Source organism: Mobula hypostoma, chromosome 17 (genome assembly GCF_963921235.1).
Source record: "Mobula hypostoma chromosome 17, sMobHyp1.1, whole genome shotgun sequence".
NCBI lineage: Eukaryota > Metazoa > Chordata > Chondrichthyes > Myliobatiformes > Myliobatidae > Mobula > Mobula hypostoma.
The window spans coordinates 56,184,993-56,208,758 of record NC_086113.1 but is presented as its reverse complement, the minus strand read 5'-3'; the positions used below and the strand labels follow the sequence as shown (position 1 = coordinate 56,208,758).

The window sequence follows — 23,766 nt, the reverse complement described above, 5'->3', positions numbered from 1 at the left end:
GTAATCTGTAATACCTTTTGTGTACTTTCCATATTGGAATTGGCTGTTGGGAATATAGAGGCTTGCTTTTAACCACCTATTTTTTAATCATTCAGCGTCACTGTAGAAGAATCATTGGTCAAAAGTTTCTTCAAAAGAATGGCTTCATTTTATTTTTGCAAGTGTAGCTGAGCTACAAATTTCACCTAAATTCAGTGCTGTACCATTTGGCTTCCTAGTTCTTTGTTGGACTTCTGTGTACATACATCTATTGATGCTTCTGGACACATCTTCAGTGATGTTCCTGGAATCATTGGGTGTTTCGGGTCTTTCAACATCATACAACCTCCTCCAGGTGACCCAGCCGGGGCTGATCAGACCCCAGCTTGTGTCCAGATGGCTAGCTACTTATGACTCCATGGCTCCCCTCTTTTGGGCTACAGCCATCTTGAGGCCCTCTCTACCACATCGGTGGTACTGTGGATGGCTCTCCTCTTCCTCTCTCCCTCGATGCCCAAAATGCTGAAGGCTCTAACTAAAGAACAGGCTACGAATCCCCTACAACCAACTTCCACTGGGAGACACCTCGCTCTCCATCTAGCCTGCTGACAGTTGCTGACCAGTCCTGCGTACTTAGAGAGCTTCCTTTCAAAGGCCTCTTCCAAGCTATCTTCCCATGGGACTGTCAGCTCCAGCAGCACCACTTGCTTAGTCGACTCAGACACTAGGACAATGTCTGGTCACAGGGTGGTGGCTGCGATATGGTTGGGGAACTTCAACTGCCCTTCGAGGTCCACCAACAGCTGCCAGTCCCTTGCAGAGGTCAAAATGCCTGCAGATGTTCTTTTGGCAGGTATTGGCTGCTCCCCAGCTCTGACAAAGACAATGATCTGCTTGGAGGGTCGGGACCGCTTCGCCCACTCAAAGGTAACTTCATGTCTTCTAACCCACTTCTCTCTCTTTTCAGATCTTTACTAGTTTGTCACCATTTGGGGAGGCAGAAAACATTCTCATTTTCTATTCTTCCTACTAAACCACAAAAACTCATGTTTTCCCACATTATAGTCAAAAACCACCTAGCCCATTCCCAGAAGGTGTTTGTTCTTTATGCAGGCACTCTTCTTGTAGCACATTTTCTTATCTGACATCATCAGACTTAGATGAAAGGGCCACGTAATACATCTAAGTTACTTACGTAGCATATGAACAGCTGAGAACTCAACATTGATTCCTGTAATACTGTACTATTTTAGTAATAGTCTATAATCATGGAAGAAAAGCCTTAATTCTGTCCTTTAATTATGGTGGTATACCACCACTTTCTAAAGAACATATCATTTATATGGTGCCTTATCCTCACTGATAGATGTGCTGGGAGTGAACATTAAAAAAATGCAGTGACTTGAGATTTGCCTTTTTATTTTGAAACTTTGCATCCCATTCCATGGTTAAAAGTTTTTTCTTAAGTAACTAAATAATGAAAATAAATACAGTGGATTCTGGTTAGTCAGGATACATCGGGACCAGTACATTTTGGCCAAATTAAGCGGCTACTGCTATTAACCAAAATTTGTTAAAATACTTAAAAATGTATTAAAAAAAAGGCAAATTACTGTTTAACTAAGTTACAATGTATGTATTTATATGAAATACAGAGCAAATTAGAACACTATCTGGGGCAGTTCCACTTTTTTGACCTCAGAAGTCCAGGTCCATTGGAATGAGTAGACATCACAACTGGCATCTTCCCCAGTCGCAGTGCATGACCATGACTTCTTATGTGCTTCGTCATGCTCTTCACGTAGCATTGCAGGACTGCCTTCATAGCAATTGGATCTCACTGTAGATTTCATCTGCCCAGTCCGTCGAAGCTGACTTTGCATGCTTGGACAGGCATGTCCCTTTCTCACCAGGATATGAAATCTGCTGGCTCTTCTCACTTGGATTAGCTCGACTGTCGAAGCAATGTACCAGGATTTGGCTGCTGTTGCATGAAAACAGCTAACTGAAGCAATAGGTGAGAGCTAAGTGTTCGGTGGGGGCCAAAAGTAAGATTCAAGATATTTGTTGATACCTTCAAATTCTTCATAATTCCTAACTTGTTAAAGTAGTGAAATCACAAACAAGAGAAAATCTGCAGATGCTGGAAATCCAAGCAACACACACAGAATGCTGGAGGAACTCAGCAGGCCAGGCAGCATCTATGGAAAAGAGTAAAGGATCTTGGCCTGAAACATCAACCGTACTCTTCTCCATAGATGTTACTTGGCCTACTGAGTTCCTCCAGCATTGTGTGTGTGTTGCTTGAAGTAGTGAAATCGTTTCATTTTCACCCCCGGCCATTTCTGGCATTTCAAAGTTCAAAATATTTTTATTACGAAAATACACATATGTCACCATATACAACCCTGAGATATGTTTTCTTGTGGGCATACATAGTAAATCCAAAAAACTCAATAGAATCAAGACTGTACTCAACAGGACAAACAGCCAATGTGCAAAAGAGAACAAACTGCAAATACAAAAGAAATAAATAATAATAAAGCAATAAATATCAAAAACATGAGAAGTAGAATCTTGGAAAGTGAGTGCATAGTTTGTGGGAGCAGTTCAGTGATGAGTCAAGTGAGGTTACTCCTCTGGTTCAAGAGCCTAATGGCTGAGGGGTAATAATTGTTCCTGAACCTGGTGATGTGTGTCCTGAGGCTCCTGTAACTCCTTCCTGATGGCAACAGTGAGAAGAGAACATGACCTGGGTGGTGGGGAGGAGCTTATGCATGATGGATTGGGCCATATCCACTGCTTTTTAAGGATTTTACATTCAAATTAGTGTTTCCATGCCAGGCTGTGATGCATTCATTTAATACTCTCTGCTATGAAGTTTGTCAAAGTTTTAGATGTGATGTTGAATCTTTGCAAACTTCTAAGTGAGTAGAGGTGCTTCTGTGCTTTCCATGTAATGGCACTTGCTTGCTGGGCCCAGGATACATCCTCTGAAATGATAACATTGAGGAATGTAAAGTTGCTGACCCTCTCAATTGCTGATCTCTTGATGACAACTAGCTCATGGACCTCTGATCTCCTTCTCCTGAACTTAGTTGGTCTTGCTGACATTGAGTGAGAGGTTGTTGTTGAAAATCTAGCTGAGTGGTGCCACCACAACATTCCAATGAACTGATGACTTAATTATCTGCAATCCACGGTACTGGGAAAAAAATTGCTGGGTGTCAAAGTTTCTTGGGCTGTTGTCCATTTTACTAGATTGCAGTTGAGGTATCTGATTGTTTGATCTGGTGATGGCAGAGTTGGCTAGAGGAGACCTATTCTTTTGAATTCCTGGAGAAGCCCCTGCTTTTTGATTGTCGTGAGAAACTTTTGTACTGTCTGCAACTCCTCAATAATTCACTGAACTGTTACAACAAACTCAAGTCCATACTACTTGAATCTGAACCAAAGTGTATCTTGAATAACTTTTTGTGAATTTGTTTGGGGTTGGGAGTAATAACCATACCAGAAAAGAATGATGAACCGTTAACAATGCAACTTCATCATAAAATTCAAAGAATTTTTAAAAGATCTACATCACAGTGTCATTCTCTAGAATTTGCTTCACACAAACTGCATCTTGCCTTTGCTTAATAAGGACCATTTACAGCACGGTATAAACATTCTCTACATTATCTAGTCTCATTAAAAAAATCACAGAGTCATATAGCATCAAAAAGAGAGAACTGGCAGGACTATGGGAGAATGCAGGGGGTGGGACATCCTGTGGTAGGAGGTATGGGTTTCCACAATGAAAGGGCTGAGAATATCAGATCTAGACCTCTTTGGATGATGAGGTCTGTAGAGTGTAAGATGTGGCATAAATCCCCTGTCGGGTTAGTTCTGCAGAAAACCTAGAAACTGTAGAACTGAAATTAAAAGGAACAAGTAAGACCGTAGGAGCAGAATTAGGCCATTTAGCTTATTGGGTTTGCCCAGTCATTCCATAATGGCTAATTTATTATCTTTCTCAACCCCATTCTCCTGCCTTCTCCTTGTAACATTTGATGCCCTGACTAAGAAACTATCAGCCTCTGCTTTAAAACTACTCAATGACCTGGAGTCCACAGCTGTCTGTAGCAATGAATTCCACAGATTCACTACCCTGTGGCTAAAGAAATTCCTCCGCATTTCTCTAGTAGATAGACGTTCCTCTATTCTGAAGCTGTGCCCTCTGGTCCTAGACTCAAATACTATAGGAAACATCCTCTGCAGATTCACTCTATCTTGGTCTTTCAATATTCGATAGGTTTAAATGAAATCTTCCTCATTCTTCTAAGCTCCAGAGGGTACAGGCTCAGATCCATCATGTGTTCCTCATACATTAATCCTTTCATTACTGGAATCATTCTCATGAACCTCTTCTGAAGCTTCATTGCCAGCATTTCTTCAAGAAGTGGCCAAAAATCGCTCACAATACTCTTGAGTGCTGTCTGATTAATGCCTTCTAAAGCTTCAGTATTACATCTATGCTCTTATATTTTAATCCTTTCAAAATGAATGCTAACATTACATTTGCTTTCCTTATCACTGACTCAGCTGCAAGTTAATCTTTCGGGAATCCTGTACAAGGATTGCCCAGTCCCTTTTCACCCTGATTTTTTTACTTTTCTCCCTGCTTAGAAATAAGCTACACCTTTATTTCTTCTACCACAGTGTGCATGATTATACATTTCCTTTCACTATATTCCATCTGCCACTTCTTTGTGCATTCTCTTTGCCTCATGCCAGTTAGCTAATCTTCTACCCATGCTATTATTTTTCCTATAATACCATGGGCTGTTCCTTGTTAATCAGCCTCATGTGTGGCATGTTGTCACAGACCTTCTGAAAATCCAAGTAAACAATATCCACTGACTCTCCTGTGTTTATCCTGCCTGTTATTTCCTCAAAAAATTCCAACAGATTTGTCAGGCCAGTCCGTAAGAATATTGCCAATGTTAAACTGGTCCGCGGTGCAAAAAAAGGTTGGGGACCCCTGGTCTAATTAATCAGATCTACTTAATTGATATATCTTTAATACACTTTTAAATATTTGAAATTCATTATCATCTTTTATTTGCCCATTTCACCTTTGGTGTATTTAGTCATTTTGTCAGATATTGTCTTGGCAGATGATGCTATTTATTAATTTTCAATTGCTAACAGTCCTCAGATGCAGATGGTTTTCTGTTTAATTGGAGAGAAATTAAAAAAACTCCAAATGTTGCCATTTGAATTAAAATAATGCTGAATGCAGCAGGTCAAAAAGCAGGTTAATGATCTTCAAAGCAAGAAATATCTAGAGCTGCAGAGTAATGGATTGGGAATGGGAGTGAAAACAAGTGGAGAAGGACTGTTAGGGTAGAAATCCACAGAAATTAAATTTATTTGTACTGATGGACTGAATATTTCCATGCCTTCTGTTTTTATAATAGAGAAAATTAAGAGCATATCTTAATATCACAGAGTGGTGTAGTTTTAATTTCAAAGTTCTATCCTTGTTCAGATTTCCACCAGGAGGGGGTGGTACATATCTATTCTATCAAATACTACAATTGTCTTTAGCACCTCGGTCAGATCAACCATTCACCTCATGTATTCATATGAATAGAAGTTTATCTTGTCTCTTCTCATTTATCTGAGCATCTTTTAACAAATGAAAAGCAAACTTCAACAGAAGCTGGGAATTCGAAATGAAAAAAGAAGTTGTTAGAAGCATTCAACATTGTAATAAAGCTGTGCGTACAAAGGTCTGAACAGAGTAGTCCAGACAAGGCTTAATCATAGGAATGATATGATTATTTTAGCATTTGAACCCACCTCTCTTAGATATATTTTTGCACTGGTTCAAAATTCTAGCAGCAGAAATATATTAATACAAGTTGAAGAGATCCCCAAGAGAAAATAGATAGCTTTTATCATACATTTTATGATTTGTAGTTTTACTGTCTTTTCATCTTTCGCTGTACTTTCATTAAAGTTAAGGACAAGCAACTTACTGTGGGTTCTTAAAGAGTTACTTTTCAACAAGCATTCCTGCTAACTTTCTGCTCTGGAGTAGAAAATAGAACAAGGCAGCCCAAGGATGGACCCTTCACCCCACGATGCCAGTGCGGACCATGATGCCCATCTAAAACTAATTCCGTTTGCCCGCATGTGGTTCTTATATTTCCTGCCTGTTCACATGCTTGTTAAAATGCCTCTTAAATGTTGCTGTTGTATCTACTCCCACCACTTCCCCTGACAGTGGGTTCCATCACTCAGCAGGTAGAAGGAAACACAGCTAATGTTCAGTTTGAAGATGCTTTATTGATTCATAAAACTTTGATTTAATGCAGAACATAAATATATTTTAGCCAAATTTGATTGTCATCTAAATAGAAACTAATGAGAAACAATTTAATTCTTTCTAGCTTTGTTACATGTGAATTGTGGGGCTTCTAATCTATCCATTTTAACAACAAAATTATACTCTCAAGAGAACCAGAGCTGGCTTGTACAGCTAAGAAATGCCAATGAATTTCAAAAGCTGTATCTGCTTGCCCTTCCACTGCTGGAAAATTGATGAGGGTATTTTAATCACTCGGATCTTCTCCCACACCACCCCCACCTTATCTCACTATAAAAGAAAAGAATATATATTGTAAGATAGTTTTTGCAATATTTCAACTAAAAGGATGACATTAAAGTGTATTCACATTTTCCCTATATGTTTGCCTCAGTCTTGCAGTGCTGCAAAATCTAAAAGATTTTATTTTTTACTATTATTTATTTGTTTTACCTTCTTTTGTACAGATTTATTTTCATGTTAAATTACACTTTTAAGTCTTTATTAGACAATAAGGTAGAGATGAATTTGTTACACGTGATAAATTTATAGATTAGCAGCCTATGCACATTAAACTCCCAAAATTTGATTATATTGTAAACAATGGAGCACTGTTTCAGGAACTGAGCAAGATGTGCATATGCCACTGTAGCCTTCATGACCAAGAAAACATTTCCCTTTAATTTGCATGTATCTTACATTTTAGAAAATTGGAGGTATTCAGTTTGTGAATTGAGATGAATGGTTTGTTCTTTTGTGAGCACTTTGCTGTGGTACTTCATTTAATCCAGAGCTATGTGCAATTTTAGTACATTTTAAAAGAGTATTTTTTAATTCTACTTCAACATTGTTCTTCCTTGCAAGGTTCCATGAGTGGGTCGTGAAATTCTAATGTTGATTTACCTGCACTAAATGATGTAATTGAATAAACTTTGAGGGAGAAATTCAAAAGTTACATTAATTAAAAGAACACCATCAATTCAAATAATTACATTTTGCTGCTTTTGACAGTGCTAGTTTATATTGTTAGCATCGTAATATTAAAGTGAAAGTTGAAATGGCGTTAAAAGAGCTGATGTAAACAAACAAGTTGCTATATATGAAAAGCTAACTGTGGGAGCAGAAGTGAAAAGAGATGCTGGAGATAGTAGCCAGGTTAGATAACATCTGCACAAAGGAAAGGAAATTAACATTTTGGATCAGGATGTTAATTAGTTTTCTCACCACCTATCCTTCCTGATCTGCTATCTCCAGTATCTTCTGTAATTTTGTTTTTATACTTTCCTTTATTAGTATTGGCAATTCAGGTTCTGTTATTTGACAGTAAAATGTATATGTATCAGAAAGGTGTGATCAATAACGAAAATAAGTATAATGAGAATTAATCTCTCTGTCTCTGAATAACTAATGTTCATGTAGTTTCATAGTAAAAATATTTTTTTAAGAAATGAACCAGAAGTTATGACATGCAGTCATAATCCTGCATGTAAAGACTTAACCCTTACTGCTTATAAAACTTGGAAGTGGTACAGTGTGGAAGGAGCCCTTGTCTGAGATCATTTCATTTCATGCATCTTTTGATTTGATTGTGGCCTAGTTTGCTTTCTTTTGGAGATATGGGTTCACTTTTTCCAGAGAAAGATGCCAAAGGTATTTAGTGTCCTGAACAATAATTTTCCCTCAGTCAATGTTAAAATACATTATTTTGTCACAGAGGAAATTAAGTTTGTTTGCTATCTTTCATTTTTTAAAAATCCAGTATAGGTTCAAAAGGCTGAGTGGCTTCCTTCAGTGTTTGTACGTTTATAACATCACTCACCCTTTACTGCTTAAAAATAATTAATCTAGCTCATAGTTGAAAAGTTTTCCATACACTATTTTTTCTGCATTACAATTGATAAATGAGATGTAACTATGGTGGACATTGTGCTGAACTGTCATCTTTCATTTAGTTGGCGGACCAGAACAGGGGATAAAATGTAAAAATTTGAGCCATACCTTTGGAAGTGAAGTTGGAAAGTCCAATTAAGCAACTAGCTTTACAATTTTTTTTAATGGGACAAAACAAATATGTAGATGTGGGTTCAAGATGCTCATGATGCCATGGAATGTTGGACCAAACTAACTAACATTGCCTGGGTCTGCAAAAACCTCCGGCTCCAGTTTTTCCAGGCAGAATTGAACCTGGGTTGTTTGAGCTTTGTGGCAGCAGCGTTACCACCTTGTCACGCAGCATAATTTAGAAATAAGGAAGTGGAGCATGCAATAGAGGGAGCCACATTCAATACAGCTTCTTATATTAACATTTTAGGTAAAAGGAAGATTTAATAATTGCCATTGTTCACCTTTGACATTTGTCTCTTATAATGAGCTGCTGAATTAACTTGAAGGACTAAAACTAAAAATATATTTTATATTAACTTTGAGTTAGATGCATTGCAACAAAAGTAGGCAGGATTTTGTTGACTTCAAATCAGCCTATAAGCATTTCCACTGGAGCACAAGAAATCTGTATTGACGAGGTGTAATCATTGATTTCAGTTGAACTATGAACAAAATTGTAGATTAATTTGTGAACATTTTATGCTCTTGTATTTTATAGCCTGGATTCTTGATTTATGTGGTCAGTTAAATTGTGGATTTAGTTTCTTTAATGATTGATTGCATGATGACATTGTCGTAATTCCCTACCCTTTAAAATACTTGTGGTATATTCCAGAGTGTATGCCAGCCACTACTGTGTATCCTGCAAATCACGTTCAGACTTTGGATGTTCTAGTGCTTGAGCTGTGGAGAACTGACAGTTCAGTGTTTGTGCTGCGTCTGACAGCCACAGTCTCGCTCTGTTTGGTCCTTTTTTTTTATTTGGAAGATGCAGATTGTCAAAGCAGCTTGTTAACTGAGGTTGCGATTCATCCAATGCAGTGCTTCTGTTTACATTGCTTCCTGCAGTAATGTCAGCTCCAGGATCTGCAGAGACCGGTGAAAGGAACTCCTGTACGTTAGATCACTCAGTTATGTCAAATTTCGCTCTGGATGTTAAACCTTGGTCTGTCAGAAGACTGTTTTATGGTTTATTAGATCAGGAGCATGGGAGAAACTGGTCATTCAGTATGCTACATTTGTGCTATTTGTACAATACAAAGCAAGATCGGAACAAATAATGTCTCTTCTGCATTTGTGCATTTTCTTTTGTGTTACTTATGAAAGAAAATATTTGCATGCAACTATGTGTTATATTATGAAAGCTGTTTCAATTCTAGTCTGCCATGAATCCTTGGTAATGCTGCCAGTACAGATAGATTTATTTAGAATAACATTTAGGAAATTTCCGTAATGAGTGGCATTTATTCAGTAAGTACAAATTTCAGTGACAGTATTTTGTTTGCTAAAGCTTTTGTTTAGAGAAAGAGGTAGAAACATCAGGGGGAAGAACTGCAGGGTATTGGAAAAGCTGCTGAAAATTAATTTTGAATTCGATGCTAAAATGAATTGTCTATCTTTTAATGTGAATTATATAACCTGCAGCAGCAGGAGAAGCAGCATCTTTAGAACAGTTTGTTGGATGTCTCTGAATCTTAAAGTAATTTATTTGTGGATATTTATTTTTGTTGTATCAGTCTTGGCTCATTTTAAATAGTAAGGTTTGAATTCATAAACTCCCTAAGTCACACACCAAAGATGTGAGCCCATTTGAGAAAAAGATCTAGAAATCAGTCATGTGTAAAATTTATGACTATCTCTACATTTTTTTCTTCCATTTGTTTCTTGTATGGCATTTTAGTGTACTCTGAAAAGGTCCTTTCTGCTGCCTTGGTTAGATGCTAAATATGCAGTAGCACCATGTTGAAGAGAGGTTGAGGAATAATTTTCAACACCATCACTAAAATAGACTGTCTTATTATGCATTGCTTGCTGTGCACAAAATAATCATGTTTTGTAAATTAGCATAGTAAATACAACAGCATATTTGCTCTGACAGTCCTTTTGGATGCAGAGACATCAAGAGAGGAACTATTTTGTTTAGTCTTAGAACTATTAATTCTGTGGCGGAAAAATCCAGCATTTTTTTAAGGATACGAATGTATATCAGTGTTGAGATTTGAGTATTGTATCATTATGAATGATGTATTACTTTGCTTATTTTGTTTGAATTAAGTTAGCACTATAAAAAAATTGAGAAACTAGTGCTATCATTCAATGTGCATTTGTTATTCTCAAATTTTTTAGTACTTTCCACGTAATATGCTGCCACAATTTGCACCATGTATATGTGCATATTTCAGTTATCTATTGAAACATCAGATAAACTTTTAGTAAGTGTTTAGGAACCTAAATTTGGACAATCAGTGTTATAGCTTAATGAATAATTCTAAGATGTGTGCTTAAGATGTGTGTCATTTTCTGTAGTGATATAAAAAAATTGGAGTATGGGAATTTAAGTACTTTTAAAAAGCAAAGTAAAATCAATATTCTTTCTCAAGTCTGAATGATTCCCATTCCTGCTCAGCTGCTTCAGTTAATTCAGAGGCAAAATGTTGTGCACAGCTTTTACCTGAGAATCACTGGTAATTAACTCTGGTTTTAGGTATTACTATATATCTGCTTATTAAGTTTATGAGCATTACCAAATCTATTTCTCTTGCAGGAAAGTTTCTCTAGCTATTTCAGTATGATGGTTTTAAGGCATCCATATGCGGCATCTCTGTATCTCATTGTTAAGTTCAGAGTCTTTCCATTCACATATTATGTACTTTAGTTGTCCTTTGCATACTTTTGTACACACTTTGCAACATTTGGTTCTTTAAGTTGTTTTGCTGAGTGTCTGTTCTGCTCTTGGCAATTGGTACTTCTGTTCTCCCCATTCTAAAGGCTGTTGTCTTGTGACTCGAACAAAGCTGTTTCTATTTCACTTGTTATCTAATACTGCTTAAGAGAAGAGACATTGTGCTTATCTTTATGTTGATGAGAAAATAATCATACCCATGTGATGCACAGTATTTTCAGTTTGTGCTTTTTGCCAATGGTAAAAGCAGGAGTAAGACCTGCCAATTTGAATGGTTGAAAAATCTTTGATTAGTACTTTTATTTCTGGCACAAGCTATTTGTAAAATTAATTGCATGGTAAGGAACAGCATTAACCTGAGGGTAAGCATGTATATTACGCAAGTTTAAATTAGTGAGGTTTGGGCTTGTAACCTTAATTGGGCCTGACAGTGATTGCAGTTTGATTCAGTACTAAAGTATAGAGTAACTATATCAACTTACTAAGTTGTTGCATATAATCACATCCTCTCTGAAAAGAGGACAATTACTGTCTTCTCTATCAGATTCCCTTTTTAGACCTTGTCTGTTCCATCTATCACTTCCCAGATTCCCCCCTCCCCTACTCATAGTCATAGTCATAGTCACACTTCATTGATCCCGGGGGAAATTGGTTTTCGTTACAATTGCACCATAAATAGTAGTATGTAAATTATGCCAGTAAATTATGAAATAAGTCCAAGAGCAGCCTATTGGCTCAGGGTGTCTGACCCTCCAAGGGAGGAGTTGTAAAGTTTGATGGCCACAGGCAGGAATGACTTCTTATGACACTCTGTGCTGCATCTCGGTGGAATGAGTCTCTGGCTGAATGTACTCCTGTGCCCACCCAGTACATTATGTAGTGGATGGGAGACATTGACCAAGATGGCATGCAACTTGGACAGCATCCCCTTTTCAGACACCACCGTGACAGAGTCCAGTTCCATCCCCACAACATCACTGGCCTTACGAATGAGTCTGTTGATTCTGTTGGTGTCTGCTACCCTCAGCCTGCTGCCCCAGCACACAACAGCAAACATGATAGCACTGGCCACCACAGACTCGTAGAACATCCTCAGCATCGTCCGGCAGATGTTAAAGGACCTCAGTCTCCTCAGGAAATAGAGACGGCGCTGACCCTTCTTATAGACAGCCTCAGTGTTCTTTGACCAGTCCAGTTTATTGTCAATTTGTATCCCCAGGTATTTGTAATCCTCCACCATATCCACACTGACCCCCAACTGGTCAGTGTGGACATGGTGGACCATGTGGTTCAACCAACTGGTTCACATATCATCTGCCATCTCGTAGTCCTCTGCCCCCTCCCCCATCTTCTTATTCTGGCTCCTGCCCCTTCCTTTCCAGTTCTGATGAAAGGCCTTAGTCCAAAATATTGACTGTTTAATCCTCTCATAGATGCTGAGTTTATCCAGCATTTTGTGTGTGTATGTTACGGATAAGTAATCCGTGTAAGCGGAAAACAAGTGCTACACATGCCCTTACACTTCCTCCCTTACCACCATTCAGGGCCCCAAACAGTCCTTCCAGGTGAGGCAACACTGGGGTGATATACTGCGTCTGGTGCTCCCGATGTGGCCTTTTATATATTGGCGAGACCCGACGCAGACTGGGAGACCGCTTTGCTGAATATCTACGCTCTGTCCGCCAGAGAAAGCAGGATCTCCCAGTGGCCACGCATTTTAATTCCACATCCCATTCCCATTCTGACATGTCTATCCACGGCCTCCTCTACTGTAAAGATGAAGCCACACTCAGGTTGGAGGAACAACACCTTATATTCCATCTGGGTAGCCTCCAACCTGATGGCATGAACATCGACTTCTCTAACTTCCGCTAAGGCCCCACCTCCCCCTCGTACCCCATTATTTTTATGCACACATTCTTTCTCTCACTCTCCTTTTTCTCCCTCTGTCCCTCTGAATATACCTCTCGCCCATCCTCTGGGCCCCCCCCTCGCCTCCTTGTCTTTCTTCCCGGACCTCCTGTCCCATGATCCTCTCGTATCCCCTTTTGCCTATCACCTGTCCAGCTCTTGGCTCTATCCCTCCCCCTCCTGTCTTCTATCATTTTGGATCTCCCCCTCCCCCTCCAACTTTCAAATCCCTTACTCACTCTTCCTTCAGTTAGTCCTGAGGGAGGGTCTCAGCCTGAAACGTCGACTGCACCTCTTCCTACAGATGCTGCCTGGCCTGCTGCGTTCACCAGCAACTTTGATGTGTGTTGCTTGATTAATGTAAATTTTCTTTTCAGCTAAATCAAGTAGAATTCGTTGTCCTAATTTCTGAATTGGTTGTTCTAACATTTTCCTCTAAATTTTAACTCGTGTGTAGAGGTTCACATGTTCCCCCACTTTGTTTTCTTCCATTTCTTCTTTATGGTAAGGTGAGCTGTATATATTTTGAGTCATCATGTGTAAGTTAAAAGATGAGTTTTTATCTCGTACCCACGTTAACTTAAGATACCATCTAACTATGGCTGGGCCAGTGGATAGGATTCACTAGGATTGTTCATTTCCAATTATCAACCAAGCCTAATTTTTTGGTTTGTCAGTTTGTACTGCAGAGAAGTGCTTGCCTTCCAGTCAACTCATTTTTTAATTCAAACATTGGAAGTATAATATACAGGTGTCCCCCGCTTTTCGAACGTTTGCTTTACGAAACCTCACTGTTATGAAAGACCTACATTTGTACCCTGTTTTCACTAACAGAAGGCATTTTCACTGTTACGAAAAAAATCAGTGCGCGAAAAAATCAGCGCGCAATAAAAGGCAGCATGCGCCCCGAGCAGCCACTCTCCCCCAGATTAGGAACGGTATTGCTTAAACATGTGCCTGTGAGCAGTCGTTTGCAAGATGAGTTCTAAGGTATTGGAAAAGCCTGAAAGATCTCGTAAGGGTGTTACACTTAGCGTAAAACTAGACATAATGAAGCATTTTGATCGTGGTAAACAAAATAAGGACAATGTGAGTTTGGCTTGTGGAAGCTGAGGAAGATGATGTTGAAGAGGTTTTGGCATCCCATGACCAAGAACTGATAGATGAAGAGCTGATGCAATTGGAAGAGGAAAGGATAACAATCAAAACCGAATGCAGTAGCGAAATGAAAGTGAAGCAACTGCGCGAGATTTTCGCTGCAGTGATAAAGTATGACTTTAATTTTGAAAGGGTACGTAGGTTTAGGGAGTATTTGCAAGATAGTTTGAGTCCTTACAAAGAACTGTATGATAGAAAAATGTGCGAGGCTCAGCAGTCACACAAGCCTTCCACATCAGGCACAGCAGATGACGAACCTCGACCTTCGACATCAAGGTGGGCAGTCATAGGAGAAGATGAGCTGCCTGCTCTAATGGAAACAGACGACACTCCAGTGTCCCACCACCCCAACCCCCGAGCCATGGACAGATACGAATTCGCAGAGAATGCAGCGGTAGCCGGGAGGCACACAGCACATCTTTAAGAAAAAAGCCAAAATAAACATGCTAATTAATTAGGTGCCACCCCACACGTAATTGTTGGCCCAGATCAGAGACGACGCAATCGGCACTGATCTGGGCCGACAATTACGTGTTGGGCGGCACCTAATTAATTAGCATGTTTATTTCGGCTTTATTCTTAAAGATGTGCTGTGTGCCTCCCGGCTACCACTGGACTCCTGCATGCTTCGCGGCAATGCATCGGTCAGCGGCCTGGAGGGTGGGGGCCACGGCACCACCCAACCTGCCACGACTCAGCCTAACAGACCATCATCAGTGTGCTCGGTGCTGAACTAATTCCATTAAGTGATACTACACTGTACATACATTATTTCTACTTTATATAGGCTATATATTTTTACGTGTTACTTGGTATGATTTGGCAGCTTCATAGCTTAAAGGTTACTGGAGAGCGTTTGCGCTGTGTTTTTGCCAACAGCGCTTGCGTGAGATTTTCTGCCGAGAGCGCTTGCATGAGATTTTCGCTTCGGCGAACAGTGCCGGCAATGATTGTGGAAAAGTATTTCTACTTTATATAGGCTGTGTATTTATCATATTATTCCTGCTTTTACTATATGTTACTGTTATTTTAGGTTTTATGTGTTATTTGGCATGATTTGGTAGGTTATTTTTGGGTCTGCGAACACTCACAAAATTTTACTATATAAATAAATTGTAATTGCTTCTTCGCATTACAACATTTCGGCTTATGAACCATTTCATAGGAACGCTCTACCTTCGAATGGCAGGGGAAACCTGTGGTATGTATTGCTATAATAATCTCTGTAGATATACCCCAGTGATTCCTGCCTTCTAACTTTACTCTACTAACAGCCAACATAAGTCTTATTCCTATAAGCAATGCTACAGTAGATCAATAAATACTTTAAATATTGTAAAAGCTGTAGTATAAACAAAGGTGGAAGAACCTACCTAAATTGCATGCACTGATCCCTCCGCACGTTCCTCCTGTCATTCTACTGCTACCATGACTTCACTATTTTTATCTGTCTGTCTCTCTGACTTCCTTCCTTTGTAGATTTGGTAGCTAGAAAAGAGACATAGACATAGACATAGACATAGACATAATTGATCCCGAGGGAAATTGAGTTTCGTTACAGCTGCACCAACCAAGAATAGAGCATAAATATAGAAATACAAAAACCACGAACAATCAAATGACAATATGCAAACTATGCCAGATGGAAATAAGTCCAGGACCAGCCTATTGGCTCAGGGTGTCTGACCTTCCATGGGAGGAGCTGCAAAGTTCGATGGCCACAGGCAGGAACAACCTCCCATGACGCCCAGAGTTGTATCTAAGAGAGAGATTTCTAAGAGAGAAATTTGGTACACAGGGAATTAGTGTGTTGTTACTTGACATGAATGGCTTGGAGCAAAAAAATTGTGTCATAGTTCCAATGTTATGAGATCACCAATTTCTATAAAATTGTAGTTTAGGTGATAGTATTTGAGAAGCAACTTGGTGTTGAAGTGAAGAGAGATTGTTGACTCTGCTGCTCTGTAATTTTTTTATTAGGTTGATATATTCTGCTGTAAGACACCCAGATTCAGCTTCCTGCTATAGGAAGTACTCCCTTCTTGTGGTTTGGTTTTAATAATAATCATGGACTAATGAGGCGACCTGGTTCACTTTTTATAATATATTTTCAGTTTGTAATACAATACCTCTGGGTTATAAACTTCTGTACTGCTTGACCTAATTCAAAATGGGAAAAAGTGAGTCATATTAATATTTAACCTATAGAAGATAAGTTCTCTGGTCGAGATGGATTGAACAATGCATTTTAAAATCTTGTGAAAGTAATAGTAGAGTTAGTATTGAACATATGTGGGTCAGGGTTTTAGGGAATGCTAACCCAACACAAATCTCAAGGGAGATTAAATGCATAGACAGACCAGATAAAGTACAAGAAAAATATGAAGGAGGGCCCAAAGAGAAAAATTGTTAAGCCCAATGTAATACTTTATGCTTAAAGGTTAAGGTATAGGTGGAATTGGATCATGTGGAATTTAATGGTACAACTGAGTATTGACCACAGTAGTTGGTCAAGGCCAATTGTGTCTGGGGACTATATCTCCAAATGAAAACATTAAGCTAAGTGGTACAGTGAAAGGAGCTTCTATTCTAGAACATTCATCCAAAGACATACAAACGTGTGCACATTTGAGCTCCAGTATGGCAGCTATGGAATTTAAATTCCATTAATTAGACATGAAAAACAAAACTACATTAATGACCACCTGGTTGTTGTAAGAAGCGTGTCCAGTTCAGTAATGACCTTTACTATTAAAGCTTTTGACTCTTAAAAGCATCCTCAGTTCAGGATCAGCTAAGGATGGATAATAATTGCAGAACTTGCTGTATCCATATTCCATAAATGAATAAATAAAAATAGCCTGACATCAAAGAAAGCCTCCGAAATAGCATGATATCAGATTTCTCAGAAAACCTGTGGAATTTGCTCAGTTTAGAGTTCAGTTTAATTAATTCTAATTTCTACCAACTAGAGATAAAAGAGAACACTAAATGAAATTAATTTTATTGTTTACATCTTCATCAACTGGATCTAGACCTTTCATATCCTCTACCTCCACAAATTTTTTACGTGCTGTTCAAGTTCTTAGCTATCCTAGGTAGTTTTTGGAAGTGAGAACATAAAGGAATTCAGAAACAGCAAATATGGTTGCAAAAGAGATTTTTAAAGGGATTGTTGTGGTTTGATGAAAATGTTAAGGGAGGAACTCTGTGCTTCTGATGACAAGACAGCTGAAAGATACAGAAATAAATAATAAGCTGGTGTTGGGGAAGAGATAGTATATAGTTGGCAGGAAGAGTCTGATGGCATTGTTCAAGGATTTCAGAGTTGGGCTGTAAATTTGGATATGGGTGCTGAGATGGTAAGGAATAAAATGTAGATGCAGCACAGTTTAGTAATACAAAAGTAAATGCTGGTTTTGACAAACTCCATTGTGTAAAACACTTGGATATAATTCCAACATATCTGTCTATGAGAAAAATTGGGCAAAATGAAAAATGTTAGGCTATATGATTGTAAAGGGTAAGGTAAAGCGAGAAGAATGTGTTCCTGGCAAACATTTCATTAAGTGAAAGTTTATAAATCACAAAAGCTTCCTGAAATACAGTATGCTTTGGAGGGAGAGAGTGGAATTCTGTTCCTTTATAACAAAGAATATATTTATTAATTGAAATTGTTTTCCCACACAGCTGACGGAATTAAACTGGTTACAGGTTCAACAAAGTATAAATTAGGAAACCAACAGAAAAATAATGGAAGTAAATAGTTATTTTTAAAAAATGTGTTTTTATTTCTGTAGACTGAACATACCAACTTGTAGTCATAACTGCAGATGATAGATTTATGGACTATATTCATAGAATCATAATTGCACAAAAGGAGACCAATCAGCCTAAAAGATGCATCCCATCTCTTTATGCATCTTGCCTGGCTACATCTTTGTAACCTCACAATTTATTTTACCTCAAGCGTCTAGCTAGTTCTTTGAAAACTCTAATTAGCTGTTCACACTACCCTTGTAGTCAATAAATTCTGGATGATAACTACTGTCTGCTGTTTTTACTTTTTTCCTCCTATTCCACCAACTTCCCCTTCTGCCTTGCCATCTGTTCCCTTTTAATCTTCCCTGGTTTTGCAACCATCCACAAATAGGATCAGTACAACAGGTTATCTTGCACATTTCTCAATCTTTTTCAAAGTGAAAAATCACTGCCGGTCCTTTCACCCAATTTTGTGGCTGAAATCCCTTGTCTCTGGAACTGCTGTCTGCTCATCTGCTAATTTCTAGGACCAACATATTCTTTCTAGTGTGATGCCCCAGTATGAATGTAAGATGCCTTTTTAGTTCAACAAATGTTTAAAAATTTAAATGTTTAGATTTTAAAGTTATTCCAGTAAGATGGCGGTGTGACTGGTTGCAGCTACTTCTTCGGGGTAAACAAAAGGTGCTATTGTTCTACTTAACATAGATGTAGGCGTACGTCTAATGATTTCAAGATCCTACTGTACGTTAAGAACTCAAAGGACTGCAGGTATACACCATCAGGGAGTTGCTCGCTGGTGAAGAAAATGAAGGAACTGCGCAACATGCTGCTGCCTGGGTCAATGGAGGCTTACAGTCAAATCGCAAGTGGCCATCATGGTCACTTTTCTTGTGATTGCAAGACTCCTTTGGACATTATCAATCTGGTACATCGCAAGTTCGATTCACTGATTTATTAGATGTGAGCAGGGCGGATGGAGGGAGCCTAGTCCTGGGTTGTAGCTGGTGGCACTTGTTTGGGAGACAGCGAAGCCGTTGGGCTTCACTGCGGACGGTGTGGCGTGTTGTCCAGAATGGAGTCAGAGCTGCCCTCCTTGAGTTTCGCTCAACAGACTGCAGAGTTTTAAAGCTGCCCTCAATGGACTCAAGCCTCAAGCTGCGGGGTCACTGGCTTTTCAGCCGTCGGAGGATGTGACTGTTCGTACGTGATTGTGATCTTATGTGTGACTGTTGGTAATGTGTCTTTGCACCTTGACCCCATAGTAATGCTCTGTCGTTTGGCTGTATTCAAGAGTATTTGTGTATGATTAAATGACAATTGAATTGAAGCATAAAGTACAACAAACCTTGTGCATGGATTTATGACGCCTTGCACATGATAGCTTTTTAACAGGGCTGCTATTAAAGATTAATGTACATATATACCCAGACCCCTCTGTTATTGTGAGACCTTTGAAACTATGTCACATAGCCTGTGTTCTTTTCTTGGACTTGATGACGCATATCCTTTCAGGCAAAACAGCAAGAGAAGCAGTTTTCCCCATTTTTCTCACAGGATAAAAAAAGGCTATAGAGCCAGTTGAGTCGATACTGAGTGTTAGCCTTGCTAGCAGTACTATTCCCACACATATTTACCAGTAACCTATACCTTTGCACTTGCCTGTCAATTCTCTGATTATCCTACCACCTACCCACACAAGGAACAGTTTTTACTGTAACCAATTAACCTCCCAGTATATCTTTGAGATGTGGGAGGAAACCCATGCAATCACAGGCAGAATATTCAAACTCTACAGGGTACCAGAAGTTGATCTCCTGGGTTGTTGAAATTGTGCATAGTAGCTACACCCCTGAGCTACCCTGGTAGATGTATTGTTTCTGTCTTCCAGCAGCACTTAAATTTGAGAACATTCAGTGTGTTAGATGGTAACAAATATTATGCTGCTGATAAAGACTGGAAAGGGTTGATTTAAAAACTGGAAGGGTAGAGTTATTACCCATCAACTATCAGACTCCTGAACCAGTGTGGATAGCTCAACTCATTCCACAACCTGTGGACTCACTTTCAAGTACTCCACAATTCATTTTCTCAGCATCATTTATATTTTGCACAATTTCTCTTATTTTTGCACATTGTTTTATAAGTTTTCATTGATTCTATTGTGAATGCTTGTAAGAAACTGAATCTCAAGGTACTATGGTACTTTGATAATTTACTTTGAACTTTGGAAAAGAGAGAAGGCAAGCTTGACATTAGTAACAGGAAAGTAATAGAATCCATCACTTACTCATAGAGTTATACAGCATGGAAAACAGCACTTTGGCCCAAATTATCCGTGCTAACCAAGATGCTTTTTTAAGGTAAGGCCATTTGCCTGTGCTTGGTTCTTAGCCCTTTATAGGTGTACCCCGCTTTTCGAACGTTCGCTTTACGAAATCTCACTGTTACGAAAAACCTACATTAATACCCTGTTTTCGCTAACAGAAGGTGTTTTCACTGTTACGAAAAAAGCAGAGCGCGATTTAAAAAAATCAGCGTGCACCCCGAGCAGCCGCTCTCTCCCGGATTCGGAACGGCATTCTCGCCGGCATTGCTTAAACACGTGCCTATGAGCAGCCGTTAGCAAGATGAGTTCTATAGTATTGGAAAAGCCTGAAAGAGCTTGTAAGGGTGTTACACTTAGCGTAAAACTAGACATAATTAAGCGTTTCGATCATGGTGAACCAAGTAAGGACAAAGTAAGTTTGGCTTGTGGAAGCTGACGAAGATGATGTTGAAGAGGTTTTGGCATCCCATGACCAAGAACTGATAGATGAAGAGCTGATGCAATTGGAAGAGGAAAGGATAACAATCGAAACCGAATGAATAATGATAAAGTACGACTTTAATTTTGAAAGGGTACGTCGGTTTAAGGAATATTTGCAGGATGGTTTGAGTGCTTACAAAGAACTGTATGATAGAAAAATGCGCGAGGCTCAGCAGTCAAGCAAACCTTCCACATCAGCCACAGCAGACGACGAACCTCGACCTTCAACGTCGAGGCGGGCAGTCATAGGAGAAGATGAGCTGCCTGCTCTAATGGAAACAGACGACGAGATGATACCCCAATGTCCCACCACCCCAACCCCCAGGCCGCGGACAGATACCGATTCGCGGAGAATGCAGCCGTAGCCAGGAGACACACAGCACATCTTTAAGAAAAAAGCCGAAATAAACATGCTGATTAATTAGGTGCTGCCCAACACGTAATTGTCGGCCCAGATCAGAGACGATGCAATCGGCAATTGGCACTGATCTGGGCCGACATTTACGTGCCGGATGGCACCTAATTAATTAGCATGTTTATTTCGGCTTTTTTCTTAAAAATGTACTGTGTGCCTCCCGGCTACCACTGCATGCTTCACAAATCGCTATCGGTCACTGCCCGGAGGGTGGGGGCCACTGCACCACCCAAACTCCAACGACTCAGTCTAACACACCACCATCAGTGTGCTCCGCGCTTTCCCAATCCCAGTAAGTGATACTACACTGTACATATTTCTACTTTATATCAGCTGTGTATTTTTACGTGTTATTTGGTATGATTTGGCAGCTTCATAGCTTAAAGGTTATTGGAGAGCGCTTGCGCCGTGTTTTTGCTGACGGCACTTGCGTGAGATTTTCGCTACGGAGAACAGTTCAGGCAATGATTGTGGAAAAGTATTTCTACTTTTTATAAGCTGTATATATATCATATCATTCCTGCTTTTACTACATGTTACTGCTAGTTTAGGTTTTATGTGTTGTTTGGCATGATTTGGTAGGTTATTTTTGGGTCTGCGAACGCTCACAAAATTTTCCCATGCAAATAAATGGTCATTCCTTCTTCGCTTTATGACATTCCGGCTTACAAACTGTTTCATAGGAATGCTGTACCTTTGGATGGCGGGGGAAACCTGTATAACTTTACTGTCCATGTACATGTCCGTATGTTTTTTAGCATTGTAATTGCTTTTCCACCTTCTCTGACAACTCCTTCTATATACCCACCAGCCTTAATGTGGAAAAAGTTTGCCCTTTTGGATCCCTTTTAAATATTTCCTCACAAACCTGTGCCCTCTAGTTTTCGACTCTCGATCCTAGGAAAAAGACTGAGTATCCTCCCTATCTATATCCCCCAGTTTATTAACCTCTATAAGATAACCCCTCAGCCATCTTTGCCCCAGGAAACACAGAACTTTCCATCCAATTTCTCCTCATTACTCAAGCCCTTCAGTGCAGGCAACATGTTTGTGAATTTTTCTGCACTATCTCCAGCTTAATCACATCCTTCCTAGTAGTGTCGAAAACCAAGAACATGGAACTAGAAGCCATATTCCAAGTGCGGTCTCACAAATGTATGATATCCTGACTCCTAAACCATCCTGCAAATATTCCTTAAACCGACGTACCCTTTCAAAATTAAAGTCGTACTTTATCATTATTCATTCGGTTTCGATTGTTATCCTTTCCTCTTCCAATTGCATCAGCTCTTCATCTATCAGTTCTTGGTCATGGGATGCCAAAACCTCTTCAACATCATCTTCGTCAGCTTCCACAAGCCAAACTTACTTTGTCCTTACTTGGTTCACCATGATCGAAACGCTTAATTATGTCTAGTTTTACGCTAAGTGTAACACCCTTACAAGCTCTTTCAGGCTTTTCCAATACTATAGAACTCATCTTGCTAACGGCTGCTCACAGGCACGTGTTTAAGCAATGCCGGCGAGAATGCCGTTCCGAATCCGGGAGAGAGCGGCTGCTCGGGGTGCACGCTGATTTTTTTAAATCGCGCTCTGCTTTTTTCGTAACAGTGAAAACACCTTCTGTTAGCGAAAACAGGGTATTAATGTAGGTTTTTCGTAACAGTGAGGTTTCGTAAAGCGAACGTTCGAAAAGCGGGGGACACCTGTAAAGGGCTAAGAACCAAGCACAGGCAAATGGCCTTACCTTAAAAAAGCATCTTGGTTAGCACAGATAATTTGGGCCAAAGTGCTGTTTTCCATGCTGTATAACTCTATGAGTAAGTGATGGATTCTATTACTTTCCTGTTACTAATGTCAAGCTTCCTCCAAGCCGATGTGCTGGACTGGTCAATAGTTAACCGGAAACGTTTGGTTGAAGTTATTGCTTTACAAGGAATTCACACCAGTTATTGAAAGCAAGGATTCACATACTTCTTTCCAACAAGTACATGTTATATTGGATCATTTTTCTCAATAAATAAATAAATGAACAAGTATAATGTTTTCATGTTATTTATTTAATTGAGTTCTCTTTATCTAGTTTCAGGACTTGCATGAAGATCTGATCATATTTTAGGTCATATTTATGCAGAAGTAGAGAAAATTCTACAGGGTTCACAAATTTTCTAGCACCACTTGTACCCCCTAGACTTTCTGTTCAATAACACGGAGGAAGCAGAAAGGAGACTATAAACCTGTTAGCCTGATATCAGTGGTTGGAAAGTTGTTGGAATCAATAGTTAGGGATGAGATTACGGAATACCTGGAGGCACATGACAAGATGGGCCAAAGCCAGCGTGGTTTCCTGAAAGGAAAATCCTTCCTGACTAACCTACTGCAATTTTTTGAGGAAATTACAAGTAGGGTAGACAAAGGAGATGCAGTGGATGTGGTGTTCTTGGATTTTCAGAAGGCCTTTGACAAGGTGCCACACAGGAGGCTGCTTAGCAAGATAAGAGCCCATGGAATTACAGGGAAGTTACTAGCATGGGTTGCGCATTGGTTGATCAGCAGAAAGCAGAAATAAAAGGATCCTATTCTGGATGGCT

The 23,766-nt window shown here is 39.4% G+C and overlaps 1 protein-coding gene across 1 annotated transcript in view; it reads left to right on the top strand.

Moving 5' to 3' along the window:
• Window positions 1-23,766, top strand: part of LOC134358047 (dysbindin-like) — a 259,942-nt gene that overhangs the window by 141,083 nt on the left and 95,093 nt on the right. The gene's annotated exons all lie outside the window — the stretch shown is intronic.